General features: G+C 38.3%; 1 long non-coding RNA gene across 1 annotated transcript; it reads right to left on the bottom strand.

Moving 5' to 3' along the window:
* Nucleotides 1-1,621: 1,621 nt before the first annotated feature.
* On the bottom strand, nucleotides 1,622-2,238 carry LOC143713551 (uncharacterized). The gene is made up of 2 exons (XR_013195115.1): nucleotides 2,176-2,238; nucleotides 1,622-1,905 (listed from the first exon to the last, which is right to left on the bottom strand). It is a non-coding gene; the product is annotated as an uncharacterized LOC143713551 (long non-coding RNA).
* Between the last annotated feature and the right edge of the window lie 8,823 nt (nucleotides 2,239-11,061).

Below are 11,061 nucleotides of genomic sequence, written 5' to 3'. Positions count from 1 at the left end.
GGTTTCTGCGATATTTATTCTTTGAATATTCACATACGCTCGCCTTAAATGCAGAGTTTTTGCGATACTTATTTCTTGAATATTCACACACGCTTGCCTTAAATGCAGAGTTTTTGCGATACTTATTTCTTGAATATTCACGTACACTTTCTCTAAAGGCTTTATTGCTTTTATACTTGGTCTGAGAATAGTGGCGAACAAGTTTTCGAAAATGAACATTTGTGGAATACTTTATCTTTGAATTTTCACGTTTTGACTGCCGTACATTAATATTGTTTTTATATTTATTTCGAAAATGTTCACGTTTTTTCTCTTTATAATCACTGTCTTCACAATATTTAGTTTTAAGGTTGTCAGTCTTTTTCTGTCTGTAATCACTGTCTTCACAATATTTAGTTTTAAGGTTGTCAGTCTTTTTCTGTCTGTAATCACTGTCTTCACAATATTTAGTTTTAGCATTCTTAATCTTTTTTTGCCTTAAATCGGTGTTGCTGTGGTATACCTCGCGTGCTCTTTTGCATTTAGAGTTCTGTCATTCAATTTCCTTTTTCGCAAATAACGATTTACTTTTCTCTGATCGTCCACTTCAACGTTACATGCTTGTGCACAAACATTTTCTTGATTTTTATGTTTAACACATGTAACAACTTCATAATGATTTCCATTAATTATGCCCAGTTGTAAGCGTGTACACAAAGCATCCTGATCTGCAGATGTTAAAGGTTTGAAACTGAACTCAGTATTTACTGTAGGACCAATAATGACATCATCATCCATTAATAAATCGTTTAACTTGCTCATATGTGGGAGTTTTGACTTTTTCTGCACACGTTTATTTTTCTTACTTGAATCCACACCGCTCTCAACCGATTTGCACATAGTTGCTGGTTTGTCTGCATGTGTTTGTTTACCAGGGTCTCTGGCACACTTACTCTGCTTTGCTGCTTTTGTAGGTGAAACATGTGTGACGCTGCTTTTTTTACCAGACTTACATGAACTTGTCTCAGCTGTTAAAGGTTTGAAACTTATTTCAGCATTTACTGTAGGTCCAATAACATCACCCATCAATAAACTGTCATGCAACTTGCTTACATGTGTAACTTCCGACTTAGTCTGCACACGTTTATCTTTCTTACTTGAATCTAGAGGCGTTTCAGCCGGTTTGCCTACACGTGTTTGTTTACCACCGTCACACTTAATCTCTGCAGTGCTCGTAGGTGAAACCTGTGTGATTCTGCATTGTTGACCAGACTGAATTGAACTTGTGCCAGCAGATGTGGCCTTACCAATTACTGTTGCGGTTACACCCGTCACTTCAAATAATTTCCCCTGACCATTCAGTAATATACCAAGGTTAACAACATGATTAAATAACATGTAAATGTCATCATAAAAAACTACTACACTTGTGCCTGTACTAGATACCATACCTTTACCATCACGTGAATGGGAATCGACTACAACAAATATTGACCCCACCTTTATAACTGCACAAATGTAGCCACCAAGGTTTAACAGACATGCATCAGACTGAAACAGGGCCCTCTGAAGTGCATCTTCTATAGACATGCTCACATCTCGCAATGCTCCATCATATTGATCAACACCAAAAACACCACTCAGAGATTCTGACATCTTTATTGAAAATGTTGTGTTGAAGAGTGTGTGCACGGTTGGCAATTCTGGAACAGCAACATAACCACGCCTTGATCGATCATTGATCTTCCCCTGCAAGTCCATTGAGGTGTACAGCTTATCTCCATGCAACAGAACAGCATCCAGGTCCTCTGTTGTCCAGGTACGCACATCCTTCAGCACACTCATCATGACAGCTGTGACACTGTTTGCTGCACACTGTCTGCCACCGTTGAAACCAAAGCGCGAATCACCCTGATGGAAGGAACCCTGTATGACTTTCAGTGGAAAAAGATCAGAGTTATTGACAGGCAAAGCACTGGTAATATCACTCCAGCTTTTTGTAGACATGAGAAGACTTGTGGTAGACTTTGGAACACTTGTGGTAACACTTGTGACAGATTTTGAAACATTTTTGAAAGCCTTATGACAAGTTTTTTGATAATTCTTTGTGTGAAATTTCATGTCTGAGTTTTCCATGTCAACACTCTCTTGTAAAGAGCTGTTAGAAACTGCCTTTTTTTGGAGAGGAGGCACAACCTCTTCTAATTCCATGAAGGAACTGAGCGAATGACGCTCAGCATTCCTCCTTCTGGCCGCCTGGGACCGGCAGAAACCCTTTCCGCGTGGCATCTGCAATTACATAAAAACACACACACAGAACAACAAGTTTATTACAGTGCTTACTAAATTGAATTAAAGTTAATTCAAATAATAGAGTTGTTTAACTTAAAGGTTCCCTAGAATGTTTTTTTTTATTTTATATATATATATTTTCTGGGTTGCCCTTTTAATGTTAGTAAGTTTTTTAGATCAAAAATAGTCATAATTTCAAAATAAAAAGCATTTTTCTTAGCCTGATTTTAGCCTCTGATTTGAACGCTCTGTTTGAAGGGGCGTGTCTGCTGTGGGATTCAGTGTAGCCAACCACTGCTGTGATTGGCTGACATGCATGCATATGAAATAGCTATTACACGCGAAACCTTCTCGCATACTTTTACTACAGTTATTATACGTTTTTACTATTATAGCTATCGAGATTAACAAATCGTGAGATGTTTTTAAAGTATTTAGATCTATTCCCATCACATAAAATGTTGCCCAGATGAGCATTGAGCAGATGAGTCTGTTGATCGCGAGAAAGAAGATCTTATCATTGCAACGCAGTTTCTGCTCTCTCTCTAATGCTTTCACCGATGCAAACACGATGATGTAAATACAGTAAGAGCTTCGTTGTGCAGTGTAACGTGCATCGATTTCATAACGAGTTGGCAAGTGTCCAGAATCAGATAAAACTCACGCTGTGGAAAGTTCTTTGATCGGTTTCTGTATATAATTTATTCACAATTTAAATAAGGTTTTTTTCATCCTGCTAAAAGAAACGATGTGAAGTTGATGTTTTAGTCACTGGCTTGACTTACTGATGCATTTACTATTGAACGATTTTGAGAGAAAGATTACCTGTCTGAACTTAAACAATTACACATCAGGAAGTGTTGCTTGGTAGCTCGATCGATTTATTTCCAGACGTTCATCGAGGCCAGCTCTGTACTGGCCCAAGTTGAGGAAACAGTTGTCGGTGAAATGTTTGGAAATTTCCAGAGAAAATAAAATGAACCCATTCTTTCTTCAGAGGCTCGGATGAAGGAACTAAAAAATACTTCTGTGTTCATGCATGTCTACATCCAAACACTGAGCAACTGCCATGCTTCGGCTGCACAGTTCCGCCTGGCATTGAACATGGTCTGGCATATGCAAATTTTTGGAGTCGTACATATTAATGACCCGACTGTTGCGTCACAGTCAGTGTTATGTGGAGATTCGCCTATTTTTCAGGGCTGTTTTTCAAAAACGAGATATAAGTAAGAAGGATAAAACAATGGTGTTTGAGACTCACTGTGTGTCATGTCCATGTACTGAACTCTTGTTATTTCACTATGGCAAAATAAATTTAATTTCACATTCTGCGGCACCTTTAAACTTAAACAATAACAAGCAATAGTTTACCATGACTTACCTTAGATTAGTTCTGAAAGTTTTCTGAAAAACAAGGAAAAAGATCAAATTCAGTTCACAGAACATTGATAGGAAATTACAGTCATCAATAATTATAACCAATTTCAATGATTATCAGTATATTTTATTAAAATGGAATCATTCATAATAATTTCACATATATAAGGGCTGCACGATTTGGGTAAAATGTCATATTGCCATCATTGAGGTCAATATTGTGATTACGATATGCGATTGCGAAATAATAAACAAATTGTAGCACGGTGTAGGCAACACCGATTTTTGTCGTTGTTCTCTGTACTGACAGCACTCCAAATTTACAAAAAAATGAGCTCAATGTTAAAATTGACTGGAGTTCTCCTTTAACTCCAAACATCTTTACCACAGATCTTATCACATAATTTGATTGTCATTGTCCAAAGCACACGTTACAATCTTGTTTAACTAAAAAGCTAAAAAGGAGAGGAAGGAGCTCCACGTGACATTCCTGGATTTGGCTAATGCATATGGTTCAGTGCCACATGAGCTTCTTTGGGCATCATTTGATTTTTTCAGGGTACCGATGTCGATAACAAATTTAGTGAAAGCCTATTTTGGAGATTTGCAATTTAGTTTCTCAACTCCAGAATTCAGCACTACATGGCAATGCTTAGAGGTTGGAATAATGGCAGGATGCACCATTTCTCCACTGGCTTTTACCATGGCAATGGAAGTAATCATTAGGGCATCAAAATGGGTAGTAGGAGGAGAGCGCTTGGCTTCTGGGATGCGACTACCACCAATCAGAGCATACATGGATGACATGACAACCATGACTACAACGGTAGCCTGCACTAATCGGTTATTGGGGAAGTTAACAGATAATATTGAATGGGCACGAATGCAATTTAAGCCCTCTAAATCAAGGAGCATCTCCATAATTAAAGGCAAGGTAGTAGATAAAACATTCTTCATTAATGGTGAGGCAATACCAACAGTTTCTCAGAAGCCAGTGAAGAGTCTAGGGAGATGGTACGATGGGGATCTAAAGGACACAGTTCGAGTGGGAGAAGTTAGACGACAAGCAGTGGAAGGGTTGAAGAGCATAAACAGCTGTGCTCTACCAGGCAAACTGAAACTCTGGTGCTTTCAGTTTGGTCTACTGCCAAGGTTGCTGTGGCCACTGACTGTGTACGAGGATTCTTTGACAACAGTGGATAAGCTGGAAGCGTTAATAAGTTCATACATCAGGAAATGGTTGGGAGTTCCACGCTGCCTCAGCAGAGTGGGACTTTATAGTAAAGGAGTATTGCAGCTGCCAGTCTCTGCTTTAACCGAGGAGTTTAAGTGTGCCAAGGTCAGACTGGAAATGACTTTAGCAGAGTCACGTGACAAATGTGTAAGGGAGACAGCCCCTGTGGTAAAAACTGGTAGAAAGTGGTCAGCAAAGAAATCTGTAGTAGAGGCAAAGGCTGACCTTCAAATTGGGGATATCGTGGGACAGGTACAGCATGGAAGAGGGAGTTTTGGGCTCAGTTTAGCTCCTCCTAAATGGCACAAGGCAGGCCCAGCCCAAAGGAGGAAGCTGGTAGTCAACGAGGTGCGAAAGCAGGAGGAGAGGATGAGATGTATAAAGGCCATTTCCCAGGCCAAGCAGGGAGAGTGAATGAGATGGGAGACTGTGGAACAACGCAAAATGGGCTGGCAAGACCTTTGGTCAATGGAAGAGAGTAGGATCAGTTTCCTTATCAGGTCAACATATGATGTTCTCCCATCACCGCAGAACCTAAACCTCTGGGTAGGAGAGGATCCATCTTGTCCTTTGTGTTCATCACCTGCCACATTAAGGCACATTTTGACAGGATGTAAGGTGGCTCTTAGCCAGGGTCGGTTTACTTGGCGCCATGACCAAGTATTGCGATGTTTGGCTTTAGCATTGGAAGGCAAGCGTAGTATGACCAATAAATTGCCGCCTGTTCTAGCAAAACATTACACGCAGAAGACAATATTCCTCCGCCCATGCGAGCAACCACCAAGAAAAGGTGCTAACACCAATTCTCGCCCAGGACCACTGGAAGCTGCTAGGGACTGGAAGATGCTGGTTGATCTTGATCAACGGCTTATTTTTCCACCTGAGATTGCCACCACTAACCTACGACCAGATATTGTTTTGTGGTCTGGATCAGCACGCATTGTTCAACTGATGCCATGGGAGGATGCGGTAGATGAGGCATATGAGAGGAAGAAACTGCGGTATGCTCATCTGGCCACTGAAGCAGAACAGCGAGGATGGAGAGTCCAGGTTTATCCAGTGGAAGTAGGTTGTCGTGGTTTTGTGGCACACTCTACAACCCGGTTCCTCAGAGACGTCGGATTCAGTGGCCAAGAGTTGCGTCGTACAGTAAAGAACTTATCTGAAGCAGCAGAAAGGAGCAGCAACTGGCTGTGGTTGAGACGGAAAGATTCTAGCTGGCTGTGTACAGGCCGCCATGCTACGGTTTCGTAGAATTCTTGAAAACTTGAAAGGTCTGTTGGTTTATTTGTATAGGTTGTATAGTATTTACAGTCATTACGTTCCTGTGTATATTGCGTTAATGACGGGTGGTTGGGCAGATATTGTGTTTTGCGGTAGGTGGTATGCCATACGGAACCGTTGCCACTGAAACTGCATATTAACGCACCAGTGGGGCTCGAGAGCCTTAGTCAAACGGGTTGGCGCGTATGGTTGGGTTGCGGAGAGATTGTGAGATTGTGGTTAGGTCTCAGCAGCAACTGTTGGTTTATTTGTATAGGTTGTATAGTATTTACAGTCATTACGTTACTTACGTAAGATTCACGTCACCAGATGGAAAGAAGCGTAAATGGATGGAGAAGCCTAGGTTACTGTAAAGCTACGTCTTAGTTGGTGATTATCTTGGCGAAAGCCGAGTACAAATCAGCATGAAGTTTTAACATCTACTCTTGTGTAATGGAAATCATAACACACATATGTATCGGTTAGACTATAAAGGGTCTGTATATAATGAAAAGTAGTAGAATGAAGTACATAAATGATTACAAATAATAATCAGTAAACAAGCTGTTTCCTTGCAGTAATGAAACAAAACACATCAATATAAATCAACAATTAAATTAAAAAAAGAATTGCACATGTATTGTAAATATTTAACCATTACAATACACATGTATGGGTGGACAATATACCAAAAATACCATATCAAGATTAACGTGATTTTATCACAGTTCTTTTTTCCATGTTGGTTTAACCATTTTGCAAGTAACTGAGAATAATAGCCAAACTAATATCACTTTTTTAAAAACAAAACATTACAAGTTAACAAAATATAACAAAATAAAATAATGTCAGACATTTAGGCCAAAGTGGGAAAAAACAAATATTTTCATTATTTTCTTTGTTATTAAAAATGAACAAAGATACACTACACATTTTTCAGCTACAGTAGGTGTTTAACAGTAGTATTTTTTTTTAACTACATAGACTTTACTGTATTATTTTATAGATTGATTAATATTAAAGGCACTATTCAAGTTCTCCGTAAGGAGCAGTAATTTATTTTCTTCTAGTCCCCATTGACTTCCATTGTATATTTTTTCCTACTATGCAAGTCAAAAGAGATCAGCAAGTGTTTGGATAAACAATAACTTATTTTGTGTTCAGCACAATAAAGAAATTAATACAGGTTTGGAACAACTTTAGAGTGAGTAAACAATGACAGAATTTTCATTTTTGTGTGAACTATTTCTTTAAGGACAAGATGCAGCTTGTTTACTATTAGGTTGCTCTGTCACTTTAAGACCTACACGCGACGCGTCTTTATACAACCATTACACGCACCCAATTTTCTCCCAAATGTTTACTTGCTTTCACTTAAGTCATAACTCAAGTGTGTTTACATCAATCTTTTATTGACAGTATTAGCTCAATAAGACTCAAAGATAGTCCAGTAACCAAGACGCTGTTTGACAGGCTTTTAATGCATGCGCTTCGGGTTTAATGCGTTCAGAAATGCGCATCAGCACACGAACGAAATGTTTAACCGTACAAATGCAACTAATAAACTTTAGGGAATTGCAATGCAGTGACCCATAAGTGTAACTAACTTCCTTTACGTTAACATGAGATGTGAATATACGTCGCGTTGTACACAATGTTGAGACACAGCCGAAGGCGCCAGAACTGAGCTGAATATGTGCTGCAGCACGATACTACGACATTTCTTCAAAAGTAGATCGTGCAGACATTTTAAATCTGAATTTACTTCGATTGATTAATCTGAATCCGAACGCTAAACTTGATCATTCGCACAAACGACAACCGACATACCTCACAGAAGAATATGCAATTTACTGTCATATTTTGTATTGTGATTTTTATGAATCATGATATCTCAAAATAGCACAAATAATATGCACATTTCCTACACGTAGCCTACTGAACTGACGCTTATTATTTCAACCAGCACGGGATTCCAACATTCGACTAACATATTTCTGGCAAATAATTTATATGTTTCTCCCCAAACCGTATCATATACCTTCAAAACACCTACAGCACACGTCATATAGGATTACTTTAGAATACATGCTATTTTATTAAGGTTATGGCTTTGACAACACGGTGAGCAGGCCTCATTAAAATTAAACAGCACCTAGCGCTTATTTGTAAAAAATAAACATATCACCTAATATACAAATACTTGAACCTATATTCGATATATTATGAATGAGCAGTAATTAAATACAGATTAATAAGATAATATAGACGAAACAAGAAAACACGTTCTTACCGTCTCAGAGATGAAGACAAAATGGCTTCCGACCAACCGGAAATATGATCTCTGACAACAGTCGCAGCTCCTCTAGTGGGTGGGAGTAAATAATAATTTACCCTCCTTGCACATATGTAGCATTACTTTTATTTTATTATATTAACATAACTCACAATTTATTCACCAGGACACTTTCTATTCTTATACTATTATTGCAACAGTAAATCAATGTTGTATTTACTGCTATGCAAAACCAAAATCAGAACTCGTCCTTTTTGAGTAAAAATAAGTTAATAACCACATAAGACAGACAGGATGGTTTTTATTTTTTCCCCAAATGTTTAAAAAAAATAAAATAATTAAAGGCCATTAAACTATAACTCATTAATAACTATTGCACATATTTTTACTCATTGTTTACTTCAGTTATGAAAGAAAAAAAAACAATTGTTAATGATTTTTTTTCATGAAGTAAACAATCACAGTGAAAATATGTGAAATACTGCCATTTTAATCTCACTGCATTAAACTCACATTTCTTCCAGTTTGACAAGGACATAGTGCTATACACATAGGCTACATCAATTAATTTGATAGCATAATACCAAACTGGCTTTATCTCTACAAAACTTTTTAACCCAAAACTCAAACGTAATAGCCTACATACAATTCCACCGTTATATTTAGCAATACAACATAACTCTCTGACACAAAAGGTTGTGCTTTATCTTTTTTTGTACAATGATCAATTGCGTATTAATCAATATCACCTGCTGCCTCTAACCCGAACCCTAAGACCAGTATCTTGAAAGTATACTATATTAGGCCTAATCCTCCAATATTAGTTCACATAGTTGAAAAGTTAGTTCACATAGTTGAAAAGTTACGTACATAATTAGTAAGATCTCTAAAGAGGACTATATAAAGTGTAACCCTATTGTACTGCCTACAAGATTAAGTAGTCACTTTTTTGTATTTCCAAAAAATCAAAAATATAATTTTAAATAGAAAGTAAGAAAAAGACAAATCAATATTAATTTAAAGCAAAATGTTTTTTGTATGTATAGGCTACAGCCTAACTATGAGCCTGTCCTAACAATGTCACACATTTCAATGTTATCCAGAACTATTCACAGAGCTATTCTGCCCTATAAAGGCAAAAGACCTTAACTCGCTACAGTGTGGAACTGAGAAAAATGACTTTAAAGATTTTAGTTGTCCCGCCAAATTAATTAAGGTAGGACACTGAAAATCTGGCAATTAGATGTTTAAGTAATGAAAATGATCTACATAACAAAATTTTGAGCTCAAACTTGACTTTTGACTACTATTTTTAAGTTACTGTAGGCTACTCTGCCTTTGTATTGTCAGCAAAGAGTGAGAAGTCATGCCAAGGCAAAAGGCAGTAACTTCCACATTATCAATATTTGGTTGCTGATCACCATTAACAAAATCATTATAGCCTACTAACACCTGTATAAAATCTAGTGATCGTGGCATTTATTTTGTATGATTTACAATTACCTAGCCTTCTTGTGCTTTGGTTGCATTCTGGTGGCCGTATTAATACATTAGACATGACAAAATACCTTATAGCGGTAAAGACTAAAGAGTATCTTCAAGTGGTATCGAGTGGCATAAGACTTGCTAAACTAGCGTTCAAAATGATCACGATAAAACAGATCCTCGCGCACATTCGACCCGGAGACTGGTTTATAGCGGTGCATCTGAAAGACGCATATACTTTCACAGGCGTTTACCGAGATTCGTGTTCGAAGGTGTCACGCTCCGTTCACGAAAAGTAGCCTATACAGTGCTTTACCCCTTAGGACTCAGTAGGGACTAGGGAGCGACTAATGCATTTATAGCACAACCGTATGTGTTCTGCGTCTTTTCAGTATGCGTTGATTTCAGCTGTCTGCCCTATTATTGTGCGTGCACTTATTCACTCGTCCCGCGGATTTATTCCAGACGCTGTGTTTTCTATGCATGCTTTTAACTGATGTTGTATGCACCAGCACTTCTTACTTCATTATGTTGTATGCACCAATATACCCTTGTTGCTTCATTATTATCACTCTGTGATATATTAGTCCCACGTCGGCTCGACCGTGTTCAGGGCGCGGAGCTGAAGGCGCCGGCGATGTTTTGGCACTCTGCCAGCTAGATGCATGATTGTTTCAACTAGGTCCGGTACCCGAACTGGGTGAGGCGGGGCTTTAGTTCTTTGTTGTATTCACCTGCTTCGGCATGTGTAAAATGTTTCTGTCAACTCTGCATATCCTTCGCGATCGATATCGCACGTTTGTCGATGGAGCGGGTTAAGAGCATACTAGCATGTTCTGATCGCATTAGTGCAGGACAAAGCTCTGAGGACATCAGAAGTTACAGGGACGGATTGTAGGTGTACAAAGTACACAGGCTACATCGTAATTTCAATTTTAATGGAGAGTAAAACAAAAGCAAAACACCGTATAATCTGATAGGTTGCATTATTTGATAGAACGCCAGCACAGTAACTTCATATTGAATTGACTCAAGATACTTATCCACATAATAAAGGAGGTCTTGAATGTGCCAAAAATATCAATAACTCATTTTCGACCAAAAACGAAGTTACGGTCTTTTGCCTTTGCACGGC

This window comes from Siphateles boraxobius, unplaced genomic scaffold, assembly GCF_051911475.1.
Source record: "Siphateles boraxobius isolate OS27281-9 unplaced genomic scaffold, OSU_SipBor_1 52, whole genome shotgun sequence".
NCBI lineage: Eukaryota > Metazoa > Chordata > Actinopteri > Cypriniformes > Leuciscidae > Siphateles > Siphateles boraxobius.
The sequence above is the reverse complement of the archived record's forward strand: the minus strand, read 5'-3'. Positions and strand labels throughout refer to the sequence as shown.